We start from the raw sequence: 21,832 nt of genomic DNA on the forward strand, positions 1-21,832 counted from the left end.
AGAAAGTTACCAGGGAGTAGTAAGACAAAGCCTTCTCAGAGCTGAAAGAGGGTCAAGATTTCAACAAGTTCCCTCATTGAATATACAAGGCAGTTGTGACCCCAGAAAGGTCACACCACAGATGGAGGGGGACAGTAGCTCTAGAATAAAAGCTACTATAATCCCACCTGAAAGAAGCTTGAAAGCCTAGAAAACAATCAAACTAATATGGGATTTATAATGCCTGTCAGGAAAGAGTCCAATACTCTTTAAATGAATGCCACAAAATCATGAACACAACATGTAAAATTTGCAAATATCTGTCATTCAATTAAAAATTAGTGGACAAAGGGGACACCTGGGTGGCTCAGTAGGTCAAGTGTCCAACTCTTGATCTCAGTTCAGATCTTGATTTCAGAGTCGTGAGTTCAAGCCCTGCACTGGGCTCTGTGCTGGGCGTGAAGCCTACTTAAAACTAAACTAAACTAACTAAAATAAACTAAAATAAAAACTACTGGCCCAAGAAGCTGGAAAATGTGACACATAAACCAGAAAAATATCAGTCAACAGAGAAAGACCTAGAAATAACAAGCATGATGTAATTAATGGAGCAAAGGCATTGAAAGGACTATTACAAGTATGCTTCATATTCAAGAATGAAAACAGGAACATGGTGAAGGGAGAAATACCCAAAATGAAAATTTCACTGAATGAGACAAGCAATAGTATATGCATTGCTGAAAAAAAGATTAGTGAACTTCAAGACACATTGGGGTGCCTGGCTGGCTCAGCTGGTAGAGCATATGACTTTTGATCTTGGGGTCATTGAGTTTGAGCCCCTCATTGGGTAGAGATGTTACTTTAAAAAAAAATTTTTTTTAAGTGAAGGTCAGAAAGAAAAAATGACCACAAGGCAATGAAAAAAGGTCTTACATTATATGAGAAGTGATATAATTGATAACAGAGTGTAGTAACCTAAAGAGGCATCGTATAAATCCTAGAGCACAACTAAAAAAATAATAATAAAAAGGTAGAACAAACAATAAGCCAGTAGGGGAATAAGCCAATGGGGAAGATTAAATGGAAAAGTATAATTAATTTAAAGGAAAGGTTAATAGAAAACAAACAGCAAGATGATAGATTTAAATCCAACCACATTAATAAATACATTACATGTTAATTCTCTATATATTCCAATTAAAAACCAGATAAAAAAGCAAGACCAATATATATTGCATATATTGATATGCTATCAGAATCCCACACTAAAACAAGGAAATAGATTAAAAGCATGGAAGAAGATATACCATGTAAACCAAAATCTTAAGAAAGCTGGAATAGCCATATTTATATCAGACAATACAAAAGCCAAAACAAAGAATATTATCAAAGATAATGAGGAACATTTCACAATAATCAAGGGTAAACTTCATTTAGAAGATAAAATAAATCTACAGGGGCGCCTGGGTGGCTCAGTTGGTTAAGCGTCTGGCTCTTGATTTCAGCTCAGGTCATGATCCCAGGGTTGCCAGGTGGAGCCAGGTGTGGAGCACTGTGTTAGGCTCTGTGCTGAGTGGATTAAGATTCTCTTTGTCTCTCTCTCTCTCTGCCCCTCCTCCCTCAAAATTAAAAAAGAGGGACGCCTGGGTGGCTCATGAGGTTGGTTGTGTCTGACTTCAGCTCAGTCATGATCTCACAGCTCATGAGTTCAAGCCCCACATCAGGCTCTATGCTGACAGCTAATTCTGTGCCTCTCACTCCTTCTCACTCTCTGCCCGCCCCCCACTAGCATCTCTGTCTCAAAAACAAATAAACTTACAGAAAAAATTCAAAAAGAAAAGGTGGGACAGGGAGTGGTGCCTGGGTGGCTCAATGGATTGAGCATCCAGCTCTTGATTTGGGCTCAGGTCATGATCTCACCATTTGTGGGATCGAGCCTAGCTGGCAGCACAGAGCCTGCCTGGGATTCTCTCTCCCTCTCTCTCTGCCCCTCCCTTGTTCGCTTGTGTGCTCTTTCTCTCCTCTCTCTCTCTCTCTCTCTCTCGCTCTTGCTCTCTCTCTCTCACACACATACACACACACAAAATAGACATTTTTTTTTAGTTAGAAGATAGAATAATTCTAAATATATATGTATAGGCTATCAGAACTACAAAATACATGAAGCAAAAACTGACAGAACTAAGCAGAGAAAAAAGTATACAAATAGAGTAGGAGACATCAACATTTCTCTCAGTAACTGGAAGAATAGGTACAGTTGAAGTTCAGCAATGATAAAGAAGATTTGAACAGTACTCTCAATTGAATTGATATTTATAGAACACTCCAACCTACAAGAGCAAAATATAAGTTTTCATACTGCCTATGAAACATTTAGGAAGACAGACCACCTGCTGAGCCAAGAATAAGTCTTAACAATTAAAAGAATCAAAACTAGGGGCATCTGGGTGGCTCAGTTAGCTGAGTGTCTGACTTCAGCTCAGCTCATGATCTTGCAGTCAATGAGTTTGAGCCCTGCATTGGGCTCCTAGCTAACAGTTCAGAGAGCTTGGAGCCTGCTTCAGATTCTGTGTTTCCCTCTCTCTCTGCTCCTCTCCCACTCACACTCTGTCTCTCAAAAATGAATAAATGTTAAAAAAAATTTTTTTAAATAAATACATAAATAAAAGAATCAAAACTATACACAGCCCATTCCCTTATCACAGTGGAACTAAGTTAGAAATCAGTAACAGTAAGATATCTGGAAAATTTTCAAGCATTTACAAATTAAACAACCTACTTCAAAAATAACTCAAGGACCAAAGAAGAAATCACAAAGGAAATCAGAAAATATCTTGAGATGAATGAACATGAAAACCCAACCTATCAAAATTCTGAGATGCAGATAAAAAGGTGCTTTGAGGAAATCTGTAGTTTTCTATGTTTATATTTGGGGGTGGGGAGGGGAGGCCTAAAGCCAATGACCTAAGCTTCCACCATAAAAAGCTACAAAAAAATGGAACAAATTAAACTAAAATAAGTAGACACTAACAGAGAACAGAAATCAATAACATAGAAAACTGAAAACAGAGAAAGATGAATGAAACCAAAAACAGGTTCTGTGGGGGGAAAAAAAAAATCAACGAAACTGACAGACCTCTACCTACACTGAGTGAGCAAATACAGAAATCATCAATATCAGGAATGAAAAGGGGAAACATTACTTAAGAGTCTACAGACACTGACGAAACAAGAGACTATTATGAATGATCTCATGCCAATAAATTTGACAACTAAGATGAAATGGACAAATTTTTTAAAAGACACAGATTACCAATACTGACTCAGGAAGTAACAACCTAAATAGCCCTACGTCTATTCAAGAAATTAAATACGTAATTTAAAAATGTTCCCACAAAGAAAACTCCAGTTGTCAAATGGTTCACTGGTGAATTCCATCAAACATATAAAGACAAGTAATACCAATCCTACATAGATTCTTCCAGAAAGTAGAGGAGGGAACATTTTCAAACTGATTTTATATGGCCAGCAAGCATTCGATTGATTCCCAAACCAGAAAAAGTCATTATGAGAAAAGTATACATCAATATCTCTCTCAAACATAGATGCAAAAATCTTTAACAAAATAGCAAGTCAAATTCAGCAATACGTAAGAAAGAATGCAAGGTTGATTTTACATTTTTAAAAACTCAATGTTATTAATCATTTAACAGAATAAAGGAGAAAAACAATATGATCATTTCAATAAACACAGAAAAATATTTAACAAATTTCCACACTTACTCATAACAAAACTTCAGACAACTCAGAATAGTCTAGAACTACCTTAATTTGATAAAGGGCATCTGTAAAATACTGACATAATAATAAATAATAAACATTGTGTTCGACATTACATTGCAGTTCATAGCTAGTGTAATGAGGCAAAAAAAAGAAAAGCATAAAGATGGGGAAGGAAGAAGTTAAGATATCTTTATAAGAGACATGATTATACAGAAAATCCTAAGGAATCTAGAAAACAAATACAAAAACTATTAAGTAATTAGGAAGACTGTAGAATACAAGGTATATGGGTGTGTGTGTGTATAATATACTCATTATATTTTTATATCTATCAAAAAACAACTAGAAAGTTTTAAACATTTAAATACCATTTATAATAGCAATCAAAAACATGGAACACCTGGGTTTATCCCTAACAAAATATGTACAAGACCTGTAAAATGAAAGCTACAAAACACTGCCAGAACCAATGAAACTGAAATAAATGAAGAGATATACCATATTTATGGATTGGAAGATTCAGTATTATTAATAAGACTATTCTTTCCCAAATTCATCTATACATTCAATTCAATTAAAATCAAAATCTCAGAGGTGTTTTGTAGAAATGTACAAACTAATTATAAAATGTGTATGAAAATCCAAATGAACAGGATGATCAAAATAATTTTGAAAATTAAGAACAAAGTAGGAATACTTAAAATACCTGATTTCTAGAATTTTTTTCTCTTTTTTTTAAAGTTTACTTGAGAAAGAAAGCACGTGCAAGCGAGGGAGGGGCAGACAGAGAGGATGAGGCTCTGCAGAGACAGAAGGGGAGAGAGAATCCCAAGCAGGCTCCACGCTGCTAGCACAGAGCTGGTTGCAGGGCTCAATCTCACAAACCTCAAGACCATGATCTAAGCCAAAATTGAGTCGGATGCTTAATCAACTGAGCCACACAAGCACCCCTGATTTATAGAATTATTATTATTAAGAACAGCAATCAAGACAGTTTGGTAATAGCCCGAGGATAAACATATAGAAAAATGGAATAGAATACAAAACCCAAAAATAGACCTATATATCAACTAATTCCTAAAGATGCCAAGGTAATTCAATTGTTAGGAAGTTCAACAATTGGATATTCATATGGAATGAAAATGAATTTTGTCTTTACTTCACATATTTTGTATATGTACAAAAACTAACTCAAACATACCATAAACCTAAGAGAAAATGTAAAATCTTAAAACTTCAAAAAGAAAACACAGGAAGACATTTTATGGACCTTAGTCGCCTGATAAACTGCACTTTATCAAAATTAAAAACTTCTGCTATTTTAGGGGTGCCTGGGTGGCGCAGTCGGTTAAGCGTCCGACTTCAGCCAGGTCACGATCTCGTGGTCCGGGAGTTCGAGCCCCGCGTCGGGCTCTGGGCTGATGGCTCAGAGCCTGGAGCCTGTTTCCGATTCTGTGTCTCCCTCTCTCTCTGCCCCTCCCCCGTTCATGCTCTGTCTCTCTCTGTCCCAAAAATAAATAAACGTTGAAAAAAACATCATTATAAAAACTAAGTGGTCAGTATGCACATAAAACAATTAAAACCACAGTAATTAATACTCATTGAAGAACTAAAATTTGAAAGACTGACAATTCTAAATATTGGTAAGGATATAGAGCTAATATTGATGCACTATCCAATACAGTAACCACTAGGCACATATAGCCATTTAAATCTGACTTGATAACTGCAATAAAAATTCAGTCCCTCAGATGCACTAGCCATATTTTACCTGCTCAACAGCCACAAGTGGCTAGTGACTAAGGCATGGGAGAGTGCAGATACAGAACAGTTTCATCATTGCAGAAATGACTACAGGATGAATTAATGCAATGTAAAATTTTGCCAGCAAGTTTAGCAGCCTCTTTGAAAGTCAAACAACTTACCATATAACCCAACAATTCGACCCTGCACTTATACTCTTACTTTGCAATAATGAGAAAACACCCTTTCACCCAGTCAGGACAATATCAAAAGAGGCCTGCTAAAACAGATGATTAAAATAAAATGCAAAGTCTCATGATATCATGCCCAAAATGTCCAGGATTTAACTGAAAACCACTTCTCATACCAAGATTCAGGAAAACCTCAACTTGAATGAGAAAAGACAATTAACTGATGCCAATACCAAAATGACACAGATTTAAGAATTATTTCACAAGGATTTTAAAGCAGTAATGATAAAAATGCTTCAATGAGTACTTAATAACACACTGGAAACAAATGGAAAATAGAAAATCTAAAAAATAGTTTCAGCAAAGAAATAAAAGATATAAAGAATGAAATCTCAGAACTGAAATTATAACAACTGAAATAAAAAAGCCAATGGATGAGCTCAACAGCAGAATGGAGGAGAGGGAAAAAAAAGAATCAGTGAACTAAAAGATAAAATAAGAAAAGTTACCAAATCTGAACAACATAAAGGAAATATACTGAATACAAATGAACAGAGAGCCTCAGGTATCTATGAAACTATAACAAAAGTTCTAACATTCATGTCTTCAGTCTTGGAAGTTGAAGAGAAATAGAGCAGGGCTGAAAAAGTATTTGAAAACAATATGGTTGAAAAGTTCTCATATTTGGGAATCTCAAACAGTGTAAACCCAAAGAAATTCACACCAAGAGAGAGCATAGACAAACGTATGAAAACTGAAGACAATGGAAAATTTCTTGAAAGTAGCATGAAAGAAACCTTTACCTTGATCTATATAGGAGAAAAACAATTAGAATGTCAGTGTATTTCTCATCAAAACCCATAGAAGTCAAAAGGAACTGGTACAATATTTTTCAAATGCTGAAAGAAAAAGAACTGTCAACCTAGAATTCTTCAACCAGCAAAAATATCCTTGAGGAATGAAGAGAATATACAATGTAGTATCTACAGCAACCATTAAAAAGTCATACAAAGAGATACATCTAAAAACACTACAGTAAATTAACATGGAATTCTAAAAAGTATTCAAATAACCTACAAGAAAGTAGGAAAAAAAGAAATAAAAAACAGAGGGAACAAACAGAAAACAAAAAATAAAATGGCCCACTTATGTCCTATCATATCAATAATTACCTTTATTTGCAAGAGCCTCAAACTGGAAACTAAAATGTCCTATAATAAGTGAGTAGTTAAACATATTATAGTACATCCATACCATGGAATACTATACCAGTAATAAAACAGAATGAATGAACTACTGACATACACCACAACATGGATAAATCATTATGCTGAGTGAAAAAAGGCCCATGATTCTATTTATATAACATTCTATATTCTATTTATATGACATTCTCAAAATGATAAAATTGGAAAGACGGAGAATGGACTAGTGGTTGCCAGGGGTGGGGGATGAGGGATGGTAGAGAGTAGGGTGTGTGCGTGTGTGAGAGATTATAAAGGGGTTCAAGGAGGGAAATCTTTGTGGTGAGATTGCAGTCTTGATTACATGAATCCACACTTGATAAAAATGCCAAAGAACCATATACTAACTTTATACCAATATGTATCTCTTAGTTTTTACATTAATCTATAGTTATATAAGATCTAACTAATAGGGGAAACTGGGTAGATGGTACACAGAACCTCTCTGTACTATCTTTGCAACTTCCTGTGAACCTATAATTATTTCAAAGTAAAAAGTGAATTAACTTTGTGAATTATTTTAAGAGTTCACTATCAGCATTTCTATGATACACACAAGTAAATTTGCTCCCTTTTCTCAAAAACCCCCCAAAATGATCACAGCAGCTTTATTTATAATAGCTAAAAACTGCAAACAATTCAGTGTTCATTAACAGTGAGTGACAATAAAAAGAATGAAGCATTCATATACACAACATGGATGAATCTCAAAAATATTAAACTGAAAGAAACCACACACAAGACTTCACAGCTCCATTTATATGACATTCTAGAATAGGCAAAACTAAAGTGATTAGTACAGATTAACAGTTGTTAGGAGCTGGATGTAGGGAGAGGTTCTGAACAAAAAGGGGCAATTTAAAACAGTTTTCCAGGGTGATAGGACTGACTGTACCCTACCTGTAGTGAGAGCTACATGAATCTGCACGTGTTAAAGCTCACAGAACAAGTAAAAAAGTCAATTTTACCATATGTAAAAGTTTTTAAATTAACAGCAACAATAATAACCATCATTTCCCATTACAATTTTTGAAATTCCATGGTCAATTATTTGATAGTTTAAAAACAATATTCTAGTTCTACTACTGGCACTGCTTAGTTGATGCTGAGTAATTTAACCTCGTACTCTTAGTTTCTCTTTATAATATGAAAGGAAATAATTAAATGCTCTTCAAAGCTTCTTCCTATTCTAAAAGCTATTCCTATTCTGGGCTTCTGTTACATATTTATTGTCTCAAAATTAACAAGGAACACAAAATATTTCTGTACAGTCAAGTGGATTCTAAATTCTTGCTTCAAACAGTATGGGCTGGCTTTCAATAGTCTCTGTTATTGGTTTTATGTGATGTTTTTATGGGGCTCTGAACATTTGACCTTACTTATTAGTTTTGATTAGATGATCTTTAGATAACAGCACTCTCCCCTATTTGAAATAACCAGGCCTCAGCCTATAAGGATTATATAAGATTTCTATTCCCTTTATAACATCAGACATTCTCTACATTTTTCTATTAAAAAGTCTGTGAACCAGCATTCATGCTACCAAAATGATGCCTGTTATTTTTAATTTTATAAAACATGTGGTATTGGGATTACTGAAGAATAAAAAGTAAGCCAGTTTTAATGGCTTCACACATTATGATAAAGTACTTTCTTTTTAACCCTATATGGAAAATCTAGAGTTCCCCAAATCTTTTGCAATCTTTCACATCTCCTATAGAAGACCTGCAAACTAGCAACATTTCAGACTACATTATCTTTTACTGAAATGTTGTTTATCTATAAGGATGAGCAAAGCCAGCAATAGAGTTCATACAACTTTAATTTCAAACTCAGTGTTCACAGAAAACTCTGGTTGCAATTAATGGCCTTTGGTTTAAATTTTCTTCAGTGATGGCTTCTCTTAAAAAAAGACCAGAGAACAAATGATTATCCATTTTAACAATACTCTCAATTTCATACAGCAGAATAATTTTTGAATACTTATGAAAATCATCCAATCTTCTCACTTTGAGAAATGAAAAAAATGTGGCACATATATATGCCAACAAATATTCAATTAACTACACTGGTGTAATACTGTTTTTTTTTTTTTTTCTGATAAAAATTCAAATATCTAGGTAATGACAGATGGACTGATTTTACAAATGTAGGCCAACAGATTCAGTAACTCCCCTTTATCACCTATATTTCTGGTTTAAGAAACTATGAATCAATTCATTTAATTCTTTAAAATATAAATGATATAAAATTACAATACATTTGGAAAAGGAAAACTAATCAATATTTTCTTATAACTCCACTGCCATGTTAAACTTTGAGAAAGCTGCAAGTCAAATAAATTTCTTACATTTCCTTGTTGTTTAGATCACATATGCACACACACTCACATACATACACACACAAATCAACATCTTTGTATTTTCCTCACTGCTGCCCTGAGATTTACTAAACATGACATTAAAAAGCATCTGAGGGGCTCCTGGGTGGCTCAGTCGGTTAAATACCTGACTCTTGATTTCAGTCCAGGTCATCATCTCACAGTTCGTGAATTCAAGCTCCATGTCGGACTCTGAACTGACAGTGAGGAGCCTATTGGGATTCTCTCTCTCTCTCTCTCTCTCTCTCTCTCTCTCTCTCAATCTCTCACTCTCTCTCCCTCTCCCTTTCTCTCTAACTCTCCCTCTGTCTCTGCCCCTCCCTCGCTCTAGCTATCACTCTCTCTCTCAAAATAAATAAATAAACTTAAAAAATACACTTAAAAAAAGCATCTGAAAGTTCCTCATATTTCCATACATCTATTAAGAACTGATCTTATATTAGAAAGCACCCTGGCACAGCAACTAAATTCCAGAGAAAACTCAAATCTATATTAATATTAAATAAAAGCCATGGCAAAACACTTTTATTTAGTGGTATTAGATTTGTCAATAAGACTGAAAAAAAAAAGTATTTCAACTATCTCTTTATAGAAATAATTAGCTTAAAAATCAAAAGGCTTGGAGCACATGGGTGGCTCAGTCATTTAAATATCCCACTTCGGGGGCGCCTGGGTGGCTCAGTCGGTTAAGCGGCCGACTTCGGCTCAGGTCATGATCTTACCGCGTGGGGCTCTGTGCTGACAGCTCAGAGACTGGAGCCTGTTTCAGATTCTGTGTCTCCCTCTCTCTCACCCTCCCCCATTCATGCTCTGTCTCTCTCTGTCTCAAAAATAAATAAACATTAAAAAAAATTTTTTTTTAAATAATAAATATCCCACTTCAGCTCAGGTCATGATTGCTCAGTGCGTGGGTTTGAGCCCCACAATGGGGTCTCTGCTGACAGCTCAGAGCCTAGAGTCTGCTTTGGATTCTGTATCTCCCTCTCTCTCTCTCTCTCTCTCTCTGCCCCTCCCTTGCTCACACTCTGTCAAAAATAAACAAGCATTGAAAAAACAAAAATCAGAAGACTTAATCTATTAAAACCATGCCTTTAGAATCCCATGGACCATATGCGTATAAAGGGAATGTTTTAATATGAATGCGACACCAGCCTGGGAGCCTGGCTCTTTAGCTCTAATGCAAACAAGGGAAACACAAATCAGGAAAAAACCCAGTCACCTTTAAAAATTCTAAGCCCTCAGCTAAATATCATAACTTTATTACGACCACTAAATCACAGCTGGCCAATGAGAAGCTAATTGTAGTCCTTAGTATAGTCTGGGCAAGTAAAACACAGTCATATTATATTAGGCACAATTTAATGAAAGTGTTTATGTCAGGTGTTGGAAGTTTCCAGGAGACTAGCTCCTGACTTACCATAAAACAATTAAGTATCCATTACTGTAAAGTGACCTTTTCGGTTTTTCCTTTAAAGAATCTTAAAGCAACAACTGAAAAAAAGCCCTTGCACACGTTTTGAGATCAGACACAAAACTGAAAATTAAAGACCAGACTATTCAAGTCGTCCACAAATGCCATTTCTCTGAATTCCATGGGTCTGCAATGGAATGCGAATGGGAGTGGGCTGTAAGGCAGAACTCGGTAGGACAGGGCATGTGGAAAGAATATCAGCAGCTAGGCAAGAGAATCTTTAAAAGGACTCTCAGGGAAAAAAAGATCTCAAGAACATTCTTCCTCTCTAATTTAAGCCAAATCTTACACTGTTGCTTTCAAATTTTATAATACACTTACTCCATCCTTTATGGTTGTCCTTTTTGATTAGAACCATATGAGAGATCCTGCTCCAATTTATAAGTTCTATAGAACATAGTTTATAATTAAAAACAAATTTAGTATAGAATGAAAAATAGAAATTGTTAGTGATCAAATTTTCATATCCACAGAGAAAGCACCACGATACCATGCAATCTACAAATGGGCTCCTTTTAAAGGAAGAACAAATTGGTGAACAAAACTGTAAAAGAAAAACTAACATCCATATACTAGTTTTAAGACAATTTTCTTTCCAATTAAAAAAAATATATATATTGTTTATAGAAAGTTACAAAGGTAAGCAGCATTATCTACAATAACCAAATTATGGAAATAGCCCAAGTGTCCACTGACTGATAAATGGATAAAGAAGATGTGGTAGGTATATTTACAATGGAATATTACCCAGCCATAAAAAATAATGAAATCTTGCCATTTGTAACAACATGGATGGACCTAGAGAGTATTATGCTAAGTTAAATAAGTCAGAAAAAAACAAATACAATATGATTTCTTCACATGTGGAAGTTAAGAAACAAAACAAAAGAACAAAGGGGGGGAAAGAGAGAGAGAGAGAGAGAGAGAGAGAGAGAGAGAGGCAAACCAAGAAAAAGACACTTACAGAGAACAAACTGATGGTTACCAGAGGGGAGGTAGGTTAAATAGATTTTATAGATTAAGGAGTGCACTTGTGATGAGCACCAGGTGTTGTTTATGGAAAGGTTGAATCATTAAATTGTACACCTGAAATTAACTAATCGGAATTTAAATAAAAACTTTAAATAAATAAAAAGAAGGAAGGGGAAGAAAAGGATAAGAAGGAACCAAGGTAAAGCAATTTGTTGTTTGGCACAGCCAGGTCAATAGCCTAGAAACAGGTAACATTTTGAAAGGATACCTCCACACTACAGAGCAGAAACAGGAAGAAAAGAAAAGAAAAAAAAAAAACCCACATCACTAAAGGCAATGAAATAAATAACTGTGTATAAAGCTTAGTTTCCCACACTTACTTGTTCATTTGTTTTTTGGGGATACCCTTTTGAATGAACTGTTTTAAGTTCCTCTAGCTCACCTGCAATATTTTTGAAAGTATGTTATTACAAAGTACAGTTTCTATTTGAGTTATTTTGTTAAGGATAAAGCAACTCAAATACTACACTACTGATAAACACAAGAATACTAAAAGTCAATTATGCTTACTCCTAATCCAGGAATAAATGAAAACTAAGATTAACTCAGCTCATAGACCTTAGTTTTTGCCACCTCTTTCCCTCTTTATTTCTGCTATTTAGACTGCTGAGTTCATTACCACTTTCATACTTGGAAATGTTTGCTTTTCCTGCTTGGACTTGCTTTACAAATCACTGAATTGTCACTTTTTCACACAACAGGATTTCATCACAGAGTATAATTAATCCCACTAAAGCAAACCTGGTAAACTTTAGGCCCAGCTAAGGGGCCATGGATGAATTAATCTCTACAATAATGATGATACAATTTAATACACAAGATTTTGGTGAGGCTCATAGATACAAGGCCCAGCTAAGGGACCATGGATGAATTAATCTCTACAATAATGATGATACAATTTAATACACAAGATTTTGGTGAGGTTAATGTATGTGAAAGAGCTCTAAATGTTTAAAGTGTCACACAGAGGTGAGGGTCTCCATTTCTTCATCTGTCATATGGGAGGATTCCAGTAGCTGACCACTAAAGACTTCCTTCCATCTCTAAAATTCCTTTAATATTTACATTTGAAACACATAAAAACTCTACTTACTGATAGGATAACATTACAGTTATAAGAGACTTAGGGAAATCAACTCAAACTTCTCATCTCATAAAAGGTGTCCAAAGGTAGGCCAGGGAACCTGCTGACTGGAAAAGTCAGTAGGAAACTTGGGGCAGGCAAGACCTGACTACAGCAAAATCTCTTCCGGCATGTGATGCTGTTCGCCATTCTGTGAGCTTAAAACCTTTCTTCACCATAGCTTAAACAATTACCTTTCAAACTGGTGACAATGAAAAGCTCTTTAAAAATATGTAAATATTATTTTGGAAAAATGACCTAACTTCTAGTAGTTCAATTACGAATGATACTAAGAGTGACAAGACGGTGGAGCAGCATGGAGACCCTCAGCTTGTCTCATCCCTGAAATGCAGCTATATCAGCACCAAACCATTTTGCACATTTAGGAAATTGATCAGAGGATTAACACAACAATCTGCATAACTTTAGCCACAGAACTCAGCAGGTATGCAGTTCTGTACAGGTGAACTGGGGGAGGGAAAAGCCGTGGAGGGTAGGGAGCTGTTTTTGTGGAGGACACAGAAAGGGGGAAAGTGCAAAAAAAAAAAAAAAACACTCCCCTGAAAGTTTCTGGAGAGAAAGACAAAGAGTGAAAACACTCACAGGGGACTGAACAAGAAATCTGTTCCCCAAAACCACTGACGGAAAGGAGAGGGTTTCAATACCACCAGGATTCTATAAACTGTGGAATGCAGACTCTGAAGTTGCAAAGCTTGGTGCCTAGCTGTGCTCTGGTGAGGAAATAGGGTGAAGTCCCAGAAGCTGGCAACATGGTCTGAGGGGTCCATGTGCCACACAGGGGGAAGCAGTTCCCCTGCTAGGAGAGCATTTGGTAGAGGCTACATGACCTCCCCACAGGCAATGGTTCCAGTGGACCCTAGAGAGCAGCCACATTTGCTGGTATTGGGACAAAGATGCCAGAGTGCAGTGAAACATGGCACTGGCTGTGTTGTGATTTGCCATCATCTCTGAACCTCTGCCACTGCGTGATGGCAGGAACGATTTGTGAGGCAAGCCAGCAGGGCCCATTGTTCGGTGAGACCCTCCCACAGAGAGTCTGCACAGATCCAAGCCACAGGGGTCTCTGAAGTGTGGGGTTTTAAACACAGCCCCAACTGAGATAAAACTCTGGCAGGTGGATGGCTTGGACACGAACAGGGTAAGAAGCTGGGAGTGGATGGAAACGTGAAACAAAGGACAGGTGCCAGAGGCTAGGGAGATGGGTGAAGCCGTTTCCACCTCTCCCTGGCAGGTGCAGGCACACCACACTGACCCACCTCAGTGAGCTAAGCAGTGCCACCTATTGGAGAGCAGAGGCATTACAATAAGCCCCACCCAACTGCCCCCTCTGAGCACTTCCCCTAGAAAACCAGCACAAGTCCCTCTACTTGCTTAGTGTACAGACTATAGAGTGCTTCATAGTTTGAGTTCGAGTTCTAGGGGAAATGGGATGTAGTAACTTCATTCGCTTTTCATTCTGTTTGCTGGTTCATTTATTCATTTTTTATACTTCTGTTTTTGTTTAAATTTTTTTGTTTTTGTTTTTGTTGTTTTCCTTCTCTTTTTTTCGGATACAGAAAGAAAAAATTATTTTTATTTTCTTTTTTTAAATTTTTTAAACATTTTTTTTACTTTATTTTTTAAATTGTTTATTCTTTCATTTTATTTCATTTTATCCTATTTTATTCTATACATTTTAAAATTGTTAAATGTTTTCTTAATTTTTTGTCTTCTCTTTCTTTTCTTTCCCTTTTTTTCTCTATTCTATCAAGCTTCTTTCAACAAGCAGAGCAAAATACACCTAGGATCTAGCTTCCTTTTCTGAATTTTTGTTTTGCTTTAAATTTTTTTAATTTTAATTTTATTTTTTTCTTCCTCCAAAATGACCAAACAAAGGAATTCACCCCAAAAGAACAGGAAGAAATCACTGCTAGGGGCTTAATCAACACAGATATAAGCAAGATGTCTGAATTGGAATTTAGAACCACAATAATAAGAATACTAGCTGGGGTTGAAAAAAACATAGAATCCTTTTCTGTGGAGATGAAAGAAGTAAAGTCTAGTCAGGATGGAATTAAAAATGTTATAACCAAGATCAAATGGATGCCTGGACAGCAAGGATGGATGAATAAGAGCAGTGAATCAGCAATATAGAAGACAAAATTATGGAGAATAATGAAGTAGAAAAAAAAAGGGAAACAAAGGCAAAAGAGCACGTCACAAGACTGAGAGGACAGTGACTTATTAAAAAGGAATAATCTCTGAATCACAGGAGTCCTAGAAGATGAAGAGAGAGAAAAAGGGGCAGAAGGTTTATAGCAGAAAATTTTCCTAATCTGGGGAAGGACACAGACATCAAAATCCATGAAGCACAGAGAACTCCCATTAGATTCAACAAAAACCAACCATCACCAAAACATATCATAGTCAAATTCACAAAATACACACACACAGAAAGGATTATGAAAGCAGCAAGGGAAAAAAAAAGTCCTTAACGTATCAGAGAAGCCAGATCAGGTTTGCAGCAAACCCATCCACAGACACGTGGCAGGCCAGAAAGTAGTAACAGGATATATTCAAAGTTCTGAATCAGAAAAAGATGCAGCCAAGAATTCTTTATCCAGCAACGCTGTCATTCAAAATAGAAGTAGAGATAATGAGTTATCCAGACAAACAAAAACTAAAGGAGTTTGTAACCACTAAACCAGCCCTGCAAGAAATGTTAAGGGGGACCATTTGATGGGAGAAAAGACAAAAACAAACAAACAAACAAACAAACAAGCAAGCAAAAAAACACCAAAAGCAACAAAGACTAGAAACAACCAAAGAACATCACCAGAAATACCAACTCTATAGGCAACACAATAGGACTAAATTCATATCTTTTAGTACTCACTCTAAATGTCAATGTAGTAAACACTCCAATCAAAAGACAAATGGTATCAGCATGGATAAGAAAACAAGACCCAACTAGATGCTGCTTACAAGAGACCTATTTTAGACCTAAAGACATCTGCAAATTGAAAGTAAGGGGATAGAAAACCATCTATCAAGCTAGTGGTCATCAAAAGAAAGCTAGAGTAACCATACTTACATCAGACAAACTAGATTTTAAAATAAAGACTGTAACAAGGGATGAAGAAGGGCATCATATCATAATTAAGGGTTATATCCACCAAGAAGATCTAACAATTAAAAATATTTATGCTCCCAACGTGACACATCCAAATATGTAAATCAATCACGAAAATAAAGAAACTCACTGATAATAATACCATAATAGTAGGGGACTCAACACCCCACTTAGAGCAATAGACAGATCATCTAGGCAGAAAATCAATAAGGAAACAATGCTTTGAATGACACACTGGACCATATGGACTTAACAGATATATTCAGAACATGTCACCCTAAAGGAGCAGAATACACATTCTGCTTGAGTGCACATGGAACATTCTCCAAAACAGATCATATACTGGGACACAAATCAGCCCTCAACAAGTACAAAAAGACAGAAAACATACCTTGCATATTTTTGGACCACAACACTATGGAATGAAATCAACCACAAGAAAAAATTTGGAAAGATCATGAACACTTGGAGATTAAAGACAACTACTAAAGAATGACTGGGTAAACCAAGAAATTAAAGAGGAAATTAAAAAGTACATGGAAGCCAATGAAAAAGGAAACATGACAATCCATAACCTCTGGGATGCAGCAAAGGTGGTCATAAGAGGGAGGTATATAACAATTTAGGCCTTCCTAAAGAAGGAAGAATGGTCTCAAATACACAGCCTAACCTTACAGCTAAACAGCAAATAAAGCCCAAAACCAGCAGAAGAAGGGAAATAATAAAGATGAGAGCAGAAATCAATGATATTGAAATAAAAAAAAAAAAAAAAGGTAGAACAGATCAATTAAACCAGGAGCTGGTTCTTTGAAAAAATTAACAAAACTGATAAACCCCTAGCTAGACTGATAAAAAAGAAAAAGGAAAGGACCCATAATAAATAAAATCATGAATGAAAGAGGAGAGATCACAACCAACACTGCAGAAATACAAACAATATTAAGAGAATAATATGAGCAATTATATGCCAATAAAATGGGCAGTCTGGAAGAAATGGACAAATTCCTAGAAAAATATAAACTACCAAAACAGAAACAGGAAGATATAGAAAATTGGAACAGGCACATAACCAGTAAAATCAAATCAGGAATCAAAAATCTCCCAACAAACAAGAGTCCAGGGCCAGATGGCTTTCCAGGGGAATTCTACCAAACATTTAAAGAAGAGTTAACACCTGTTCTTTTAAAGCTGTTCCAAAAAATACAAATGGAAGGAAAACTTCCAGCCTCATTCCACGAGGCCAGCATTACCTTGATTCTAAAACCAGACAAAGACCCCACTAAAAAGGAGAACTACAAATTTCCCTGATGAACATGGATGCAAAAATTCTCAACAAGATACAAGAAAACCAGACCCAACAATACATTAAAAGAAGTACTGACCACAATCAAGTAGGATTTATTCCTGGGATGACAGCTGATACAATATCCACAAAACAATCAATGTGATACATCACATTAATAAATGAAAGGATAAGAACCACATGATCCTCTCAATAGATGCTAAAAAAGCATTTGACAAAATATAGCATCCTTTCTTGATAAAAAAAAAAAAAACCCTGAAGAAAGTAGGGACAGAAGGATCATACCTCAAGGTCATAAAACCACATATGAAAGACCCACAGCTAATATCATTCTCAATGCAGAAAAACTGAGAGCTTTTCCCTGAAGGTCAGAAACATGACAAGTCTATACACTCTCACCACTGTTATTCAACATAGTGTTGGAAGTCCTCACCTCAGCAACCAGACAACACAAAGAAATAAAAGGCATCCAAAATGGCAAGGAGGAAGTCAAACTTTCACTCTTTGCAGATGACATGATCCTCTATGTGGAAAACTCAAAAGACTCCACCAAAAAACTGCTAGACATGATACATGAATTCAGCAAAGTCACAAGATATAAAATGAATGTATAGAAATTGGTTGAATTTCTATATACCAATAACGAAGCAGCAGAAAGAGAAATCATGGAAGCTATCCCATTTACAATTGCACCAAAAACCATAAACCTATCCAAAGAGGTGAAAAATCTATACACTAAAAACTATAGAAGGCTTATGAAAGAAATTGAAGACACAAAGAAATGGAAAAAAAATTCCATGCTCATGGATTGGAAGAACAAATACTGCTAAAATGTTGATACTACCCAAAGCAATCTACATATTCAATGTAATCCCTATCAAAATAACACCAACAGTCTTCACAGAGCTAGAACAAACAATCCTAAAATTTGTTTGGAACCACAAAAGACCCTGAATAGCCAAAGAAATCTGGAAAAAGAAAACCAAAGCTGGAGGCATCACAATTCTAGACTTCAAGCTGTATTTCAAAGCTGGAATCATCAAGACAGTATGGTACTGGCACAAAAATGGACACAAAGATCAATGGAACAGAATAGAGAACCCAGAAATGAATCCACAAACATATGGCCAACTAATCTTTGACAAAGCAGGAAAGAATATCCTGTGGAAAAAAGGCAGTCTCTTCAGCAAGTGGTGTGGGGAACACTGGACAGCGACATGCAGAAGAATGAACCTGGACCACTTTCTTACACCATATATAAAAATAAACTCAAAATGGATGAAAGACCTAAATGTAAGACAGGAAACCATCAAAATCTTAGAGAAGAAAACAGGCAAAAACTACTTTGACCTCGGCCGCTCCAACTTCTTAGTTGACATACCTCCAGAGGCAAGGGAAGCAAAAGCAAAAGTGAACTATTGGGACTTCATCAAGAAAAAAAAGCTTCTGCACAGCAAACAATTCGCAAAACTAAAAGGCAAGTGACAGAATGGGAGAACATATTTGCAAATGACATATCAGATAAAGGGTTAATATCCAAAATCTGTGAAGAACTTACCAAACCCAACAGCCAAAAAACAAATAATCCAGTGTAGACATGGCAAAAGATATGAATAGACACTTTTCCAAAGAAGACATCAGGTAGCTAACAGATAAATGAAAAGATGCTCAACATCACTCATCATCAAGGAAATACAAATCAAAACCACAATGAGGTACCACCTCACACCTGTCAGAATGGCTAAAATCAACTCAGGCAACAAGAGATGTTGGCGAGGATGTGGAGAAAGGGGAACCCTTTTGCACTGGTGGTGGGAATGCAAACTGGTGCAGCCACTCCGGAAAACATACATAGGTTCCTCAAAAAATTAAAAATAGAACTACCCTACGATCCAGCAATTGCACTACTAGGTATTTATCCAAGGGATAAAGGTGTGCTGTTTCAAAGGGACACATGCACCCCAATGTTATAGCAGCACTATTGACAACAGCCAAAGTATGGGAAGAGCCCAATGTCCACTGAGTGATGGATGGATACAGATGTGGTATATATATACAATGGGATATTACTCAGCGATCAAAAAGAATGAAATCTTGCAATTTGCCACAACTTGGATAGAACCAGAGTGCATTATGGTAAGTGAAATAAGTCAGAGAAAGACAAATATGATTTCACTCATATGTGGAATTTAAGACACAAAACAGATGAATATACAGGAAGGGAAGCAAAAAAAAAAAAAAAAAACAGGGAGACAAACCGTAAGAGACTCTTACAAAGAACAACCTGAAGTTTGCTGGAGGGGTGTTGGGTGGGGAGGATGGGCTAAATGGGCAAGGGGCATTAAGGAGGACACTTGTTGGGATGAGTACTAGGTGTTATATGTAAGTGATGAATCACTAAATTCTATTCCTGAAATCATTATTACACTAAAAAAAGAAAAATGATACAAACAGCAAAAGGGGCTCCAGATTTAACTGTACAGCTATTCATTTGGCTTGTGTGATATTCAATTTAAAGTCAACAGGCGGGTGGGTGGTGCAGTTGGTTAAATGTCCGACTCTGATTTTGGCTCAAGTCATGATCTTACATTCCATGAGTTCAAGACCTGTGTTGGGCTCTGCACTGACCATGAGGACTCTGTTTGGGATTCTCTCTGCCCCTTCCTCTCTCTCTGGCCCTTTCCTGCGTGCGCTCTCTCTCTCTCTCTCTCTCTCAAAATAAACTTAAAAAAAAAAAAGTCTTTATAAAAAAAATAAAGTCAATAGGCATGATACAAACCCTATCTAAACTTTCCAAATTAAAGGGTTTCAATTCTGATTTTGTTACTTAACTAGATATGTGATCTTGGGCAATTTATTTATTTCTCTGATCCTCAGTCTCATCTTTAAAATAGGAATAATACCAAGTATATCACACCTGGTTACTGTGAATTAAAGGAGCTAGCTCATGTAAAGGCCCTTTGACGGTCTGGCATATACTTAGTTCCCTTCTCTAATCTCTTTAACTTCTGGGAAATAAAGAATGCTTTTTTCTCCTTTTACTTTATCAGAAAAATTCCTGAAATTAAATGCATGGGGTCCTGGTCCTCAAATTCATTTATCAGCAGTTGTGCAACAACTAAACTGAAATAAAATGAGGGGCATTGTGACCTAATGGAAGGCAAATGAGGCTTGGAGTCAACAAATCTGAATTTGAATCCCAGCCTATCTAAGAGCTTTAGACCTTGAGCAATTTACCAAACCTCTCAAAGCTTCTCATCTGAAAATGAGACTATTATCTAGCAATTTAGCATTCTGTCTTTCCTAGTCACAGAAACATGGCAAATACTTTGAAAGGGGCATGTCTTTGTCATCTTTGTCTCTTCCATACCAAGGCAAGTTTCAAAATTATAAGATTTGATGCTGGAATAAGACAAGACATTGATAAAAAGAGATTTAACCCTGCAATAAATGTGTTACATCATGAAAAGAAAACGTACAAACCCAGTTTAACTGGTTCCAACTCTAGGCATTATGTCATTGCTTCCTTTTCTTTCCTTAGGAGTGGACCTCAAATATTCTTTTCCTACAGGAAGATGGAAAGTGGGAAAAACATATTAGTGAAGGTTATCTGAGTCATACTTTAAAACTGAGCATTCTTTAACATACCTTTAGGCAGAGTCAAACTGTTACACATTCTATTTAGTGGGCTTGTTTTTAAGTGATGACATAACTAAGAGGTATTTTAGTTTAGAAAGTACTATTGTTTAAGTAGCCAGAAAAGTAACCTTACCACAAAAAATTACTTTCAATGAACAATACCTTTGTTAAAGATAACTACACAGGATAGGATTGCATGAAGTACTGTAGTTCATTACATTATGCAAAAATATTTCTACAACTAAGTTCTTAATCTTCTGGGTAAAGGGTAAGCGGTGATATATATAAAACTATGAGACTCTAGGGTCGCCTGGGTGGCGCAGTCGGTTAAGCGTCCGACTTCAGCCAGGTCACGATCTCGCGGTCCGTGAGTTCGAGCCCCGCGTCAGGCTCTGGGCTGATGGCTCAGAGCCTGGAGCCTGTTTCTGATTCTGTGTCTCCCTCTCTCTCTGCCCCTCCCCCGTTCATGCTCTGTCTCTCTCTGTCCCAAAAATAAATAAACGTTGAAAAAAAAAAATTAAAAAAAAAAAAAAAACTATGAGACTCTAGTGAAAGCTATGAACTGCATCTCCTGAAAAAGGCACATACATTAATCATATTTTACATATAATTTCAGTCGAGTCATTAAACCCAGCCATCTATCCTGAGAATCTCTAAAACCTGTTAGTAGACTCCAAGGAACCAGTTTTTGAGTTTTCAAAATAATGGATTTACAAGATTTTAGAACCTGAAGCAACTTGGCTACCATGTAATCCAAACTGCTAATAGAAAAATAAAGAAATACTGACCCAGAAAGATGAAAAGAATTAAG

General features: G+C 36.2%; 1 protein-coding gene across 2 annotated transcripts in view; it reads right to left on the minus strand.

The window, feature by feature from the left end:
* The window catches only part of PEAK1 (pseudopodium enriched atypical kinase 1), a 190,073-nt gene extending 169,140 nt beyond the window's left edge, over positions 1 to 20,933 (minus strand). For both annotated transcript variants that reach the window (XR_006961219.1, XM_047074749.1), the window contains exon 1: positions 20,866 to 20,933. The gene's annotated coding sequence lies outside the window, so the exon portion shown is untranslated. The remainder of the gene's footprint in view (positions 1 to 20,865) is intronic.
* Positions 20,934 to 21,832: the final 899 nt, after the last annotated feature.

Source organism: Lynx rufus, unplaced genomic scaffold (genome assembly GCF_022079265.1).
Source record: "Lynx rufus isolate CCGP_SWC_20201006 ecotype Redwood Valley unplaced genomic scaffold, mLynRuf1.p SCAF_13, whole genome shotgun sequence".
In the NCBI taxonomy this organism is placed as follows: Eukaryota; Metazoa; Chordata; class Mammalia; order Carnivora; family Felidae; genus Lynx; species Lynx rufus.